Consider the following 15,120-nt stretch of genomic DNA (forward strand, 5'->3'; position numbering starts at 1 on the left):
ACATAAATTATGTCTCACTTCTGGGCATTGGTTCCAACCGTTCTCTCTCAAGAGAGAGAAATATGGAGTACCTACGAGGATACGATGATAGAGTCCAAGGTACCTACACCACGCAGCGCTCTAATGTTTAAGTAACAATAAATAAGTATTATCAGGTGGAATGATACTTGGAAACCACTAAGCTCCCAGATTTGGAGTTAATGTAAGAAGCGTGAAAATAAGGGAAAATAATTCAAATTTCGAACTACCAAGGAAAACAGCGTACCTAACCCTTACTTTAAATTTCCTTTTTTACGAAGGACCAAGAGTGTTAGTCGCATCTTATTAATTACTTAACAAAATTGCTTAATAGCGTCAATTAAAAAACAATTTCCATTATAATTTACAACAGAATGGGTCTCTCGAGGCATTTTTAAAAAACTACGACTTAAAAATGGCACTAAGGAGTCCTGTAAAGCGAAATGCACTTATTAGCTGAGGAGGGCGGCCTGAGAGCTTTGCCTAATGGTTGGCATTCATGGGTTGAATGGAGACATAAAATTGCCAACAATTATATACTCTCGCAATGATAACCGTGGATGCTTCAGCTTCGGCAAACGGCAGGTAGATTTAGATTTTCTGGAACATCGCCGTTTTTAAAAGCTTGGAAGCTTCCGGAAATGTTCTGCGATTTTAAACGTTCGTTTTATGTATTATATGATCTGTATGTACCCACCTAGGTTTTCGTGACGAAGATTTTATATAGGAATAGTGATTTTCGTAGGTAAATTTGTTGTGTCTTCTAAGGTGACAGTTACTGAGCTATATTTTTTTACAAAGAACGTAGTGTAGAAGATGATACAAATTTTAAACCTGTCATTTTCGTTTACTTAAGAGATTCGTATACAAAATAATTCGCACCAATGTACTTATTTTTTGGTGTGACAGTTAACAAGTTTTTGATTTTTTCTGATTAGAGTAACCAATATTTCATAATGAGGGCCTGCTTAAAATTGGAACACCATGTTCACCTGTCCATGAATATGAATCGAGAGGACCTTCATTACGGGCCATATCTGTTAGATTGCCAGCCTGAACCTAGGAAATTGGCATTGTTCACCTCCGTCACGAGATCACGTGGACTTTATCATATTAACCTGTTCAGGTTGTTACCGCTTAATGATAAAGTCCAAGTGGTAATATATATGGTAATATTTGTTACTAGCTGTTGCTGTACTGCTTGCTGTACTTTACGCCCTAACTAGGGCGTAAAGTAGGTCAGGTAAAACGAAGAAACAAAGATTTATAATATTAGTAAAGATAGCCCAACGATTGGTATTAGCTAGGTGGGTCTAAGCTCCAAATCCATTTTTCTTATGAGGATAACCTCAGGATGTTGATTTTTATCTCATAAACTAAAAATACATTAAATAATTCACTTCGCAGAGCAATCGTGGTTTTAGGATACGATCTTCTATAGCGGGTAAAGCATTCTTTCTTCTTTGACTTTTATTAGTGGCATTGAAAGAAACGGAGGTACAAGCAATGGAAGGACAAGTAAAGAATATAATTAAATCGGCCTAACCGGTTAAATCGGACTTCGACACTCTCGAGGGGCTGAGTTCGAATCCCAGCTAACGCTCTAACTTTTTTAAGTTATGTGCGTTTTAAGAAATTAACATAATATCACTTGCTGCAACGGTGAACGAAAACATCGTCAGAGAGAGGTGTCCACAATGTTCTTAAAGGTGAGTGGAGTCCACCAACACGCCTTAACACCTTCTCATTGTGGCATTACATTGATGGATATGATGATGTTGATCTTGTAAGGTATTTACCACGAGGACGCATGCCTTCGATCCAGCCTAGAGCCACTAAATGTTCGATGCCATAATCCCTCTTTAGGAATTCGCAATTGCAGAAGCTAAGCGTCTTTGCTCTATTTTTATCTTCTTTGAGTAGGTTCCTTGAATCCTCTTCTTGGATATAAATAGGTAATATAAATGGATTTTCTTTTAAATTCTCATTATTTGGCATTTATTGTTAAACTTTCACAATGGCAATAGTTCCAAAACATATCCACAATCTGGCGATGCTGTCACTAGGCGCGAGTGACGTCACAACATGGCGGCAGGTAGGCAGGAGCGGAGATAGGATCCGGTCATCCTGCCCATTTCCGGTCTTCACGCGGCCGTGACGCTTCCGGGCACGCGTCGCCGCCGTTGTTTGCTGCGCTCTATGGAAACTGGATGAGACAATGTGTAATATTATAGATCGTACTATCCAAAAATAACCGCATAAACTTGGCGATATTATAATAATAAGAATATTTTTTGTTGGTGTGTATTTTACAGTTGTTAGTTCTTTCTCGTTTCTTGATAACGGTATGATCATTTGTTTACTTAGATTTTAAAATAGGTGATTAACCAAAACCTAACTTTCTAAGGCCGCTCGAAAGTCACAGACTTTTTCGGGCGGCTGCTAAATGGATTGTCAATTGACGCTTCATTTAAATCTTAGAAACCAAATTTTTCCTATTTGGTTTCCAAAATATAAATATTTTTAAAACCGGTAAAAATGTAAATTGGTCTTATTAGTTGTATAGAACCACCTACCCACTTAATTATGTGCATTTAATAATCTCTATTTCCAACATAGTAGATAAAAAAAACACTCGGATCTTCTCTCCACGATCCGTTACCTATCGTCATCCTCGTCGCTGTATGCTCTAGTGAAGCAGAAGTGGCAATGGGTGGGGCGTACTCGAATATCTGGAAGGATTGATGTGGACAGAAGACATCAAAAGATCTGCGAGGAGTCACTGTCGCGAGTGGCACAAGACCCTGACTAGAGTAATTATTACTAAATATTCATGTTCAGTAGGGATCAAACATCAGTGGGTATATAATTTATAGTGATATTTTTAAATCGTAATCATCATCACCATCATATAAACCTATTACCGGCCCACTACCGGACAAGGGTCTCCTCTCATAATTTGAAGGGGTTAAGGACATAGTCTACAAGGTTGGCCCAGTGGGGATTGGTGGACTCCACACACCTCTGAGAATATTACGGAGAATTCTCATAAATGCAGGTTTCCTCACGATGTTGTCCTTGACCGTCCAAGCAAGTGATATTTCAATTGCTTAAAACGTAGAAAACACATAGAAAAGTTGGAAAAGCGTCCAGCAGGCTCCGAAATAAAAAATAAAAATAAATTAGAAAGAATAATGTTTGAAATCGCAATACTTAATACGGATGATAGCTATTCCAGTTAAGGTGCAGGTTAGGATCTAATATTTGTGTCGTGTCGTCACCCGCCGTCCGCAAGATGAGTTTTGTGAAATGAATTCGTTCATGGCGACAATTGAATAATGCCAGTGCTATCTTGGACATGTCCACTGGAGTTTGAAAGTGTGGACAGTAATATGTACAGTGTTCTTTACTTCTAGAGCGACGTGAATGGTTTTGAAATCTGTAATTAAGAAGGGTTGCTCTGAGAATTGAATAGGATCCTTTGTTATTATATTAATACAGGTTATCTATATTTTAGGACTGTAGGGCAAATCATTAAGAGAGCTTACTAATCTGTTGACCGTATATTTCCAATTTAATGCTCACGCGTGAGATTTTCTACATACATTTATTTATTTGAAAGTGCAGAGTTTGTAAAACGTAAGCTTATAGAAAAGTCCAAGGACTACATATCGATAAAAAAGCTTGGGTGTGAATTATTGCTCTAAACAGGTTGCTCTTCTAATAATTTTCACTGTGAGATGGTGATAGCAAAAAAGAACACCAGGCAAAGTTTGTTGTGGGCTTCTTTTTAGACCAGGACGCGTTTGGCCTCGTAGCTTAAGTTGAAAGTTTACGAATATAATTATCGCCATAATCTCACTACCGTGTACACATTTGTCATGTGATGTAATCAAAAGTGCCATCTATGGGCCTACTTGAAAAAATATGTTTTTTACTTTGTCTTTGCAAGTTAACGACGATTTGTATGGGAACTAAAGAGCGCCATCTAGTTACAATGCTGCGAAACAGTTTTGCCACTAGATGAGATTTCACTAGTTTTGCCCCTACAGAGTGCTTTACCTTAACCTTACCTTTACCTATAACGTAATATCTTTAATTTTAAGATTATAGGGCAAGCAATTATGAAAGCTTAGGGACGTAATTTATTGACTGCATGTTTCCAATTTAATACACTGTGTGAGATTTTGTACCTATGCTACGTGTAATGTACGTAATCAAATAAGCGTTACCTAGTTCCAATACCAACTCCCGCTTTTTTTTTCTCACACACACATCGCCACCTATCCCCAAAGTAAGCGTAGCTTGTGTTATGGATACTAAGAAAGCTGATGAATGTTATTATGAATATAATATACATAAAATCTTTTAATATACAGGTAAAAACCCAGAGTCACTTGGCGACCTGGGCGGCCTACAAAGCTTCGAAGTGGGCTTGGCTGGCTGGAGTGACCCAGCGGCGAGCCGCAGCAGTAGCACTACGTACAATGGAAGGTTCCAGACGACCAGGTACGGACACAAGCCCATTTTGATTCTATACACATCGTAGATGACTCACGTGACCAAATAAATAAACATATTGAGAAGTGTTAGTTTGAGGAACTACTGGGGTCCAGAAGATCTTCGTGAGCATAAACCAAAAGTTATTAATGTAATTTTATTTCATCATCATCAATAGCCTATTACAGTCCATTGCTGTCTACTGGACTAAGGGCCTTCCCCAACGGGAGGGTTTGCCCATAATCGCCTCGCTGTGCAGACGGGTTGTTGATCGCAGTAGTACTAGCATTGAGGACGCTGCTGCCCGTTTTCCGTTATATCTTTTATTCGCCTCGTACAACACCTGCGGGAAGTGAAGGGGTAATAGCAACTAATCTGTAATAACCGCATCTTCCCAATTAAATGCTCTGTCTACCTAATTACCAAACTAATACGTCAGTTAAACTTTTGCCAAAGAGCTAGTGAAGCGATTCCACATTTAAAGTAATATTTTATTGACAGGTGCCGACGGAGCCACCTGACAGCGGTCATGCCCATATGTCGAAGTTTAAAACGCACGCGAACTTCGACATGTCGATAACAATACGTAAGACATAATTTTAAGACACGTAACCATTGATGGATGTGCACTGGAAGAATAACGTATAACATGCACCTACAGGGCAATGTGTAGTTTTCTGTAAAAAATGTTCTAGAATGTTATGAAACATTTTGGTTTAACGGAGAGCGATGGTGAAGTAATTATAGTCACATTTCCTCTGACGCCTGTTAATTTACTTTTCTTTTGTACGGTGAATGACATGTGCCTAGTGGTCGTGGATCATTAGTTCTAAAGCCTTTCTAGCTTGTAATCATACATATGAATTAAGTAGGTATTTCCTTACAATTAGTCATAATAATTAATACTTTTAATACTTACCCATCCACATTATTTTTGGAGTAGGTATTATAGCTTTAGTAAGAAAATGGTTCTAATTAAACAAATTTGACAAATCTATGTAGAATTTGTGCTATTCTTTTCTATTCAAAAAAAAATTTTTAAAATGACAACACTAGACCTGTCAGCTTGGCTTGGATATTTTTGCTCAAGAATTGGTAGTGATACCTAAAAACGTATATTAGCTTGACATAATTTAATTTACGATTATTATATGAACAATGATCGAAATTGGTTTAGCTTTGACGCTTTAATATATTAAGTAACATTACTCGATATCTCCGTCAAAGTATATTATAGATACAATTTTATAAATGCATGTATGTATATCTGTTTGATTGTTTGTTTATTTATTTGTTACTGGCTTAACCAGTAAACTTATCTATGTGAAATTTAGCACAAACATACATTGCATCCCGGCGATGGACCAGATAGGATACTCTTTATACCAGAAAAAAAACGTATAATTTATTATTGTAATCCAAGTTCAAACGGATGCAGTCGCGGACATCAGCGGCTATAAGATTATTTAATTTAATAGTTAGGGGAAAGGTAAGGCCAGTTTGAAATTAGTGTCATCCTTTCACAACCACAGAAAAAGTGAATATGTGACAACATGGAATAAAAGATAGTTATTATAGATAGGTCTAACTCAAAAGTAGATTTTTGGTTTAAGCTGAATCTATAATTGAGACTACGCCGACGACATGACCTCAAGTATAATATAGTGTTTATATACTCATTGATTTTCAGTTTTTTAAACAGAGTTACCGACATAAACAGTACTGCCATCTTTGGAAAAATCATAAAAGTACCAAATATTCAGTAAATTGATACTTTACTTTACTTAAGTCATAATTTTAAAGACATCCCATTTATCAGAAAACGACACGGTGGCCATAACTGAAGGCGGATGTCCATATCAATTTGACTAAAGACAAATAACACCTTGTGTGAACGTAACTGTTAATTTTTTATTCCGGAACCTATAGTTAATTTATTACTGGTTTAAACAAGTATGGCGTCGACAAGCGTGTCGATTTATATTATTTTTTTCTGTTTTCATCATTCCCGTGTTTGATGGGATGACAAGGCTGTTTGACTACCTGGGAGCTCTGAAAAATTTTGCTCGCAAATATTTCTGTTTTGTATATTACATATGAGGAGTGCACGCGTGTTCAATCCTTGTTTAAGCAAATTATATGCATAAATAAAATAATAAAAAACAAAAATTGTACTTCAGCACTGGAAATTATGATAGTTTAACGGAAAACCAGTAATATATATTTTTTCATAGTTATAATTATTAAGTTTAAGCTAAATTTTGACGGCCGATTGGCGCAGTTTGCAGCAACCCTGCTTTCTGAGCCCAGGGCCGTGGGTTCGATTCCCACTACTGGAAACTGTTTGTGTGATGAGCATGAATGTTTGCCAGTGTCTGGGTGTTTATATGTATATTCTAAGTATTTATGTATATTATTCATAAAAATATTCATCAGTCGTCTTAGAACCCATAACACAAGCTACGCTTACTTTGGGGCTAGGTGGCGATGTGTGTATTGTCGTAGTATATTTATTTATTATTTATTTATTTATTTATTTATAAAATCTTCGCATGTGAAGATTTTGCATTTGGGCTTCAAACATCTCTCATCGCGAATATTGTGGGGAGATGCCAGGAGGCTTACTATCTCGCTTAATGCATTTAATTTTAATTTTGCTAACGTTTTTGTTTGATAATAAATATAATCCTTATTTTAGCTACTTGAAGGTATGTGTTATAAAGCTGTCACATTAGAATAGTAGGTACCGGTTACTAACGATAAATTCAAATTCAAATTCAAAATTTCTTTATTCATGTAGACCTATCACAGGCCCTTATGAAGCGTTCATACATATATGGGGATGGTGATAACTTCGTTCGCCAACTTAAACCTAAAGGTACGAGGGTTCCAAACGCGCCTTGGTCTAAAGATATGTATAGTGTGATAGTAGTTGACAATACACACAGGTTAGCATCTGACAGAAAAGTTACAGAATGCGATAGCTGGTTTTTGCGAATTTGTCAGGTCCATTTATAATAATTTATTTTTTCATTCTTGTATCGTAGAAAATACATAGAATACGATTTTTATGTTTTAACATATATGAGCATAGTTGTCTAAACCTAATTAATAAATAAATAAATACATAATTAAAAAAAAATACACTTTATGTCTATATTTATGTTTGTGGCTATTGCTAATTTGAGATGCTTAATGATTCGAGACCCGATTGCTCCCAATTGCGCAAAATAAACACTGCATTACCATAAAGCTGTAGCCTGGAATTGTGCCACACTTTTTTTTACCACTACACATTAGCCCTTGACTGCAATCTCACTTGATGATGGTAAGTGATGATGCAGTCTATAATGGCAGCAAACCTGGGAGGGCTATGGCAGTTATATTTTTGAATTAAATCCATAGCCCCAGTCTGATCAGAAAGAATTCGAAAGGAATAAATTTCCAAATTTCCCCCACTGGGAATCGAACCCGGCATGCCAATTAATAAACCACAGCGCTCGCCACTGCGCGAGATCGTCGATTTATTTTGTGTGAGCGCACATAGCGTAAGTAGTAATAAAATGCTTGTATTCAGTAATATAATTTATTCGCTTTATAGCATAGATTTTTGATTGTAAATAACTAAAATCAAATAAGGTTGTTAACACCACTATCGTAGTAAACTAATTAAATATCGTTTATGTTATTTGTTGCACGGTGAAGTTATCTAAATTCATTTTTCTACCATCGGTTCGAAAGGCACATTTTACCGACAAGTTGCTCTTTTTCAGCATAATTTTACTATTAAACAATCATTTTCCAATCTAGTCTAAGATGAAATTTAAGGTGCCTAAATTTCATCTTTTCGTCTGATAGAATATACAAAGCTTTAGTTAGTTTTAATTTCAATTTTTCTGTACTCGTAATTGTAGACAATGAAGGTTCAATAATTTAGTTAATCCTTATACAGTCTTAATCAGAACAAGAATATACTATTTCTATATTCAGGCGAGGAATAAAAATATTTAATATATATTTTAAAAGTTTTATTAAAACATAATATACGTAAATGAATATCTTACAGAAATAATGAGCATCGAATTAACAACTCTTTATTGGTGAAATTTGGTTAAAAATCACGTTTACCGATGTCTCCTTAACATTCGTGACTGCTCTGAACGTCGAACGATATCTGAAACAAGGCGAAAAATGAATTAGTTTTCGTTAAAAATATGCACTTACACGTATTTAGCGAAACACAAAACTGAATAAAAACACATTATACTTAATATGCGCCCAAGAAACTCTACTGTCGAGTTATTCGAGGCACGTGGCTTAAATTTTTCGAACAGCACCGTTTAAATTGTCGTTCGTAAAATAATTTTCGGTGTGTCGTGCGGCGTGGACTATTAGCAGCGGTAATGGCGCATAATGACAATAAATAATCGGTACATTAAGGGACGTGTGCGAGACGCTCCCGGCCACGCTTTTACGGACGTTTTGGGCTATTTTGCGGGCGATATTGGGTGATGAACGATGTTTTTTTTCTTAAAAAATTCTCACAGTTTTAGTAAGTATCGTTTCTTTCTTCTTTTAAAAGTGATAAGTGGCTGACTAAGCAGCTGTTCAATTAATGGTAAGTATATAAATCAATGGCCTGTAAACAGATCATCGCTTCGCAGGGCATTCAAGGAAAACGTCGTAGGTACCAAGGGCCGTCCTGTGTCTTAACAGTCGGTGGCAAGCAAGTCCTTGAGACTGAAACACTGCAATGCTTCTTGCTTGCTTATGTGGTTTTGGGTTTTTAATTCTCAGTACCCAAACTCAGGCTTTAACCAAATCCCGAACCCGAACTCTAGCAGGGTGAATACGTATCCTACAACAGGTTTTCGACAGGCGTAAATATCGTGATTGTAAGATTTACGCCTGTCGCGAGTCTGTCGTGATATACGTGTTCACTCGGCTGATCTCATCTCCACTCTATGACGGACTAGAGGAGGCTTTTGCTAAGCACCCAGCTATTATTAGGATGAGGACGAGATCATGGTAGGTAGTTAGGTACAGTACTAAACTTAAACTCAAACTCAAAATTATCTTTATTCAATATGCCCCATAGAGAGACACTTTTAATGCGTGCATACACTTTTTTATTGACATGATCATGATAAATTACTAAAATTAATTTTAAAATAACTTAGTGAGGACTCAAAACGCGCACTGGTCTAAGGAAGACACCAAAACTAAGCCGGGCAGTTGTATAATTTTTTTGTTATAACATAAATATATAACTCACATCCCTATCCCTAATATTATAAATGTGAATATAAGTTTGTTTGTTATGGTTTTTTGCAAAAACTACTAAACCGTTCATCACGAAACTTTGTACACATATTCCTGAAGGTATTAGAAGTAGTATAGGAAGCTTTTTATCCCGAAATTAAGCTCAGTTCTCTTGGGAGAGAGGGCGAAAGTGTTTGACGATTTTACACCAGGCTTAGCTATCCTAAATACATAAAGTGCTGCATATATGAGGCACATGTCTTTCGAAAAACAAAAACAAAAGCGGACGAAGTCGCGAGCAACAGCTAGTAATACATAAATTTAATTAGTTATTCCGACGACATATAAATTATTACAATAGCAATATTAAAACTATATTTTTAAAGAGTTATTTAGGAAATGTGTCTTTTGCAGTTCGTCAGTACAAAAACAAGGCCTACGGGCACCGTTTATAGTTAATAAAGGGGTTCGAATATGTTGGATGACGTATTTAAGTGTTTTTTCTACACTACAAGTTATAATTAATATATTTCCAAGACTAAGGTACTCTGACTCAGTATCATCATCATCATATCACCGATTACCAGCCAACTACAGCATGGCTAGCATGGGTGAAAGGATAAAAATGTAACCCCTTTATAAACCTTTATAAACTCTCAGAGCATTGGCGAAGAAGTGGAAATACTATCCAAATAATATATGTGTATAATAAACAGGAATAAACTTCTCCTATTCCATGTTCCCGTACTTTAGCAGGTGGACACGTTAATTATATATCCCTTGGCAGGGGATATAATCGGGGGATATAATTTTTGTCTCTTGCTTGTTCTAGCCTTGCAGGGCACGGGTTTCCTGCCACAGTGAGAAGGGGTTGTGGTCCACCACGCTGGCTCAGTGCGGTTTGGTGGACTCCACACACCTTTGAGAATATTATGGACTCTCAGGCATGGTATTTTAATTGCTTAAAACGCACATAGCTAAGAAATGTGCGAGGTGCGTGCTGGGATTTGAATTCGTCCCCCCGAAAGTGAATTCGAAATCCCACCAACTGGGCTACGACTCATATTTATTATATGTTCATAATATGGGACGCACTTAGTAATCTGTTCGTATTATTTATAGAAATGTATGTCAACCCGTGACGGCCATATGACACGTATGCAACTTTAGTTTTGCAGAGTGTGGGTCATAATGATCAGGACTAACGGGTTAAATTTGGGCTCATAATGCAAGACCTTAATCAGTTCAATCGACATGTGGGAACTATAGTTCACCAATTTTTATCTTTGATAGTTTCTATAGAACACCTATAGAAACTTACACCTTAGCATAGAGAAGTAAAATGGCAAAAAAATGCGAAAATCCTGCTCTGTTGCCATGAAAATGTTAGGGTAGGCAGCGCTTTTGTGCATGTATGAAGTGCACGCCACTGCAGAGTGCAACAGGCTCTGTACCTTTGCAAACATAAGAACAAAATATTAATTACTATTAGATTAACTGGGTTTTTTTGTATAAAATGGAAAAATAATTTTATAAAAAGTAAGAAGTAACAGTAAAAAAAGAGCAAATATTGTACTTAAACATCCTTGATAGTAGTGATAGTAGATAGGGTAGTAGTGGGATATTAACTAAAACTATACATAATATAAACTTAAACTTCAATAGAAATATTGACTTTGACAAATTTTCGTCGCTTCAAAGATATATAAACGAGGATTTTATATTATTATGATCACCCGTAGTGAATATGGATAAAGACTGCGTTTAATGAGGTCTAGGCTTGCATCGTCACGACTCCTAACGAAGCATTTCTCGATGACAGTCTTTAGATATGCGCAAGATATAACCATCAGTCATATTTGTGTGTTCATAAATAAATAGTTTTAAGTGCAATTATTTATATTACAGTAAGAAGTGTAAGTAGGTACATAATGGGATATTTATATAATGCTATTCGGTAGCAAGGATATGCATGGCGGTGGTTCTTTACCAGATGATCTCTGTCTCAAAAAGCACTCCTAAATACATGTTTTCTGGATCGATATTTATTTTATATAAAATAAAAAAATTGGTTGTCTGTAAAGTCGGCTTACTGACGACAGTTGAACGTGACAACGTCGTAAGAAAATACTGATGGAATGGTTGCATTTTTCAAAAGAAAACTTTAATTTTATTTGTTTGATAGATAATAGTTGCTATAAACAATTGACACCACATTCACTTTTCACTACACTTCATCCTTGCCGAAAACATGTTTTTGCTTTTTCGGAAGGACACTTGCCGATAACCACCTAAGGGGTTGCTACGGCGTCACCGGGGGAGTGGGGCGAGCGCGAAAGCTCGCCATGAGAAGAGCCCCAGGGCTCGACGACATCGGGGGGAGTATGGGAGACGTCGACCCGAGGGTGCCTCCTGCGAGGACTCGGACCTCGGCTCGGTTCGACGTTAATCTGACTGTTGGTGGACTTTTGGACTAATCATTGTTTAGTCCGAACGCCCCCGTGACCGTGGTAAGGATCCACGTCCGGATGACGTCAGAAATCGGGGCCCTCGTCTTCGCCGGCGAAGACGCTGTGAATGTTGCGTGTGTGTGTGTTGTTGGGACACGTTGTCGGTAGTTATTTTGTCGTCAGGGTCGTCAAGGACATGCTTCGGACGTCGCCGCTTTGGTTCGACGTCGGGGACGGGGGTATAAGTGGACGCCTCGACCACTAGGGGGTTGGGGTGTCGGACTGCATTTTCAAAGTAGGTCTTTGATAATGTTTTCATGTACTGGGCTATGGTGGGAAGATCGAGGTCTCGGTGGAGATCTACGTTGCGCATGTACCACGGACTGTCCGTGGTCATACGCATAAATTTGTTCTGCAGGACTTGAAAGCTCCTGTAGGAGCTGTGAGGGCGATGGGCGAATACGACGCTGGCGTATGTCATAATGGGACGTATGCACGTTTTATACAAGGTTACCTTGTGACGGAGGGATAATTTGCTTTTGCGGCAAATCATCGGATAGAGACGACCCATCACATACGCAGCCTTGTTGCGGGCCTTGCGAATGTGTGCGGTGAAGCTCATTCTATGATCGAACGTTACTCCCAGGTATTTGGCCTTGTCTTGCCAGGGTATGGGACGCCCGTAGAGGGTGACCTCTGCGGGGTTTACCGTGAAGCGGCCTCTCGGTTTGCCCGTGAAGAGCACCGCTGCGCTCTTCTCGGGGTTAACCTCGATCCTCCAGAGGCGGAACCACTTGCCCAGCAGGTGGAGCGCCTTTTGGAGTCGACTTGCAATGTTGCTCTTTTTGGGATCGGTCGCAAAGAGAGCGGTATCGTCGGCGAATTGGGCCAGTTTGACCGTCGCCGGTAGGTCGCGGGGAATGTCGCTCGTGAAGAGCGCGTATAGAAGTGGGGAGAGCGCGGAGCCCTGAGGGACTCCCGCTCGTATAGGTCTAGGGGAAGAGAGCGTACCGTCTAGACGATAGCGAAATGTGCGATCGGTGAGATACGCTCGCAGCAAACGAACGAGACTAGCTGGCACGCCCAGATGGTGCAGCTTGTACAACAAGCCGGCGTGCCAGACCCTGTCGAAGGCCTTGGCAATGTCTAAGAACACGGCCCCAGTGGGGCTCATGTGTCTGTATCGATTGAATCCTGCCAGTATGTGCTCCGTGAGGCGGTGCGCTTGGTGGACGCAAGAGTGCTTGGCTCGAAAGCCGAATTGCTCGTCGTTAAGGAGGTTTTTCTCCTCTACGACTGCCTTCAGTCTGTGTAATATTACCCTCTCATACACCTTTGCTAAGGTGTTGAGGAGGCTTATAGGGCGATAACTGGAGGGAAGGTCGCGGGGTTTGCCCGACTTGTGGATACCTATGACTGTTGCTTCCTTCCACTGGTTGGGGAAGTAGCAGTTTGCCAAGAATACATTAAAAATTACCACAAGTAGGTTGATAATTTGTCCTGGGAGTAACTTTAGGGTTTTATTGGTAATGCCGTCGGGGCCTGGGGCTTTCTTAGAGTGGAAACCCTTGATAATAGTATGAACTTCATCGCAGGTCGTCGGGGCGAGAGGTTCACCATCGGGAGGGGTCGAGAGGATTGTTGCGAGTTCGCTTTCGACTCGCAAGACGTGGGGCCTATCAATGGATACGGTGCTCGGAGAGCATTGGGATTCGAGGCAGTCAGCCATGCATTCAGCCTTATCGATATCTTCAAAGGCGGGCGGAAGGTCGGGGCGTGCTAACGGTGGGAGGGCGGGAGCGCGGGTCATTTTGAGAGCCTTCGCCAGTTTGTAGAACGCACTACGCGATGGCGAGAGCTCCCCCAAGAACCTGTCCCATTGTCCGTGTCGGAGTGCGGTAATGATAGACACTACCTTCCTCTGGGCTCTCCAGAGTTCTAACCGATTCTGTCGTGTCGGATATTTGTCATGCTCCCTATGGGCCCTATTCTTGTTTGTGATTAGCTCTCGCGCGTCCTCCGTGAGTACCATGCGGTAAAATCCGCACGGCATCTCGCGGGAGCATTCGCTCGTAGCGTCACAAACGTGGTTGGTCAAGTGCAGTGAGGCTGCCTGGGCTTGCTCTAATGTCTCTACGACGTCAGGAATTTTAGAGAGGTGCACAGAGTCCTTCGCTTCGAGTAGCCCGGAGAGCTTCTTGAAGTCGATGACTTTACGGGTCGGGAGGATCGCGGGGCCTACGGGGCCTAGCTGTAGTTTGACAGGTCTGTGATCCGAATATAGCTCGGATAGCACTTCCACAGAGTTCACCTGAAGGGTGATATTCTTGAGGAGCGCTATGTCGAGTATGTCCGGTCGGTCGATCGAACTATCCGACATCGGGAAGCGAGTCGGCGAGTCTGGGGCAACTACGATAAAGTTGAGGTCGGGTCGTCTGACAAGTATGTTAAGTTGTCGTCCGTGCGCGTTAGTGGAGCGGGACCAGTCGGTGTGCTTAGCGTTGAAGTCGCCAGCCAAAATGACAGAGTCACCTAAGGAGAGGAGAGCGAGTAAGTCACTCTCTAAAAAGGTTTTGTTCGGTGAGAGATAAACGGATGCTAGTATGATCGACGGATGGCCGGTCATACCCACCTGACATACGGAGGCTTCCATGTTGGTAAGCTGTGGAGGATCGAGAGGAGTGCAGTGAAGAGCCCTTCTGTAATAGATCGCGGTACCACCCAACCGGTTGGTGGTCCGATCATTTCTAATTAAGTTATAATTTCCAACTTTGGGATCGCTTCTACTAGGTTTTAAGAAGGTCTCTTGCACTAGGAAGATATCGATTTGTTGTGCACATATAAATTCACGGATTTGATGCATTTGATCGATAATGCCGTTTGCATTAAA

This window comes from Pararge aegeria, chromosome 3 (genome assembly GCF_905163445.1).
Source record: "Pararge aegeria chromosome 3, ilParAegt1.1, whole genome shotgun sequence".
Classification (NCBI taxonomy): Eukaryota; Metazoa; Arthropoda; class Insecta; order Lepidoptera; family Nymphalidae; genus Pararge; species Pararge aegeria.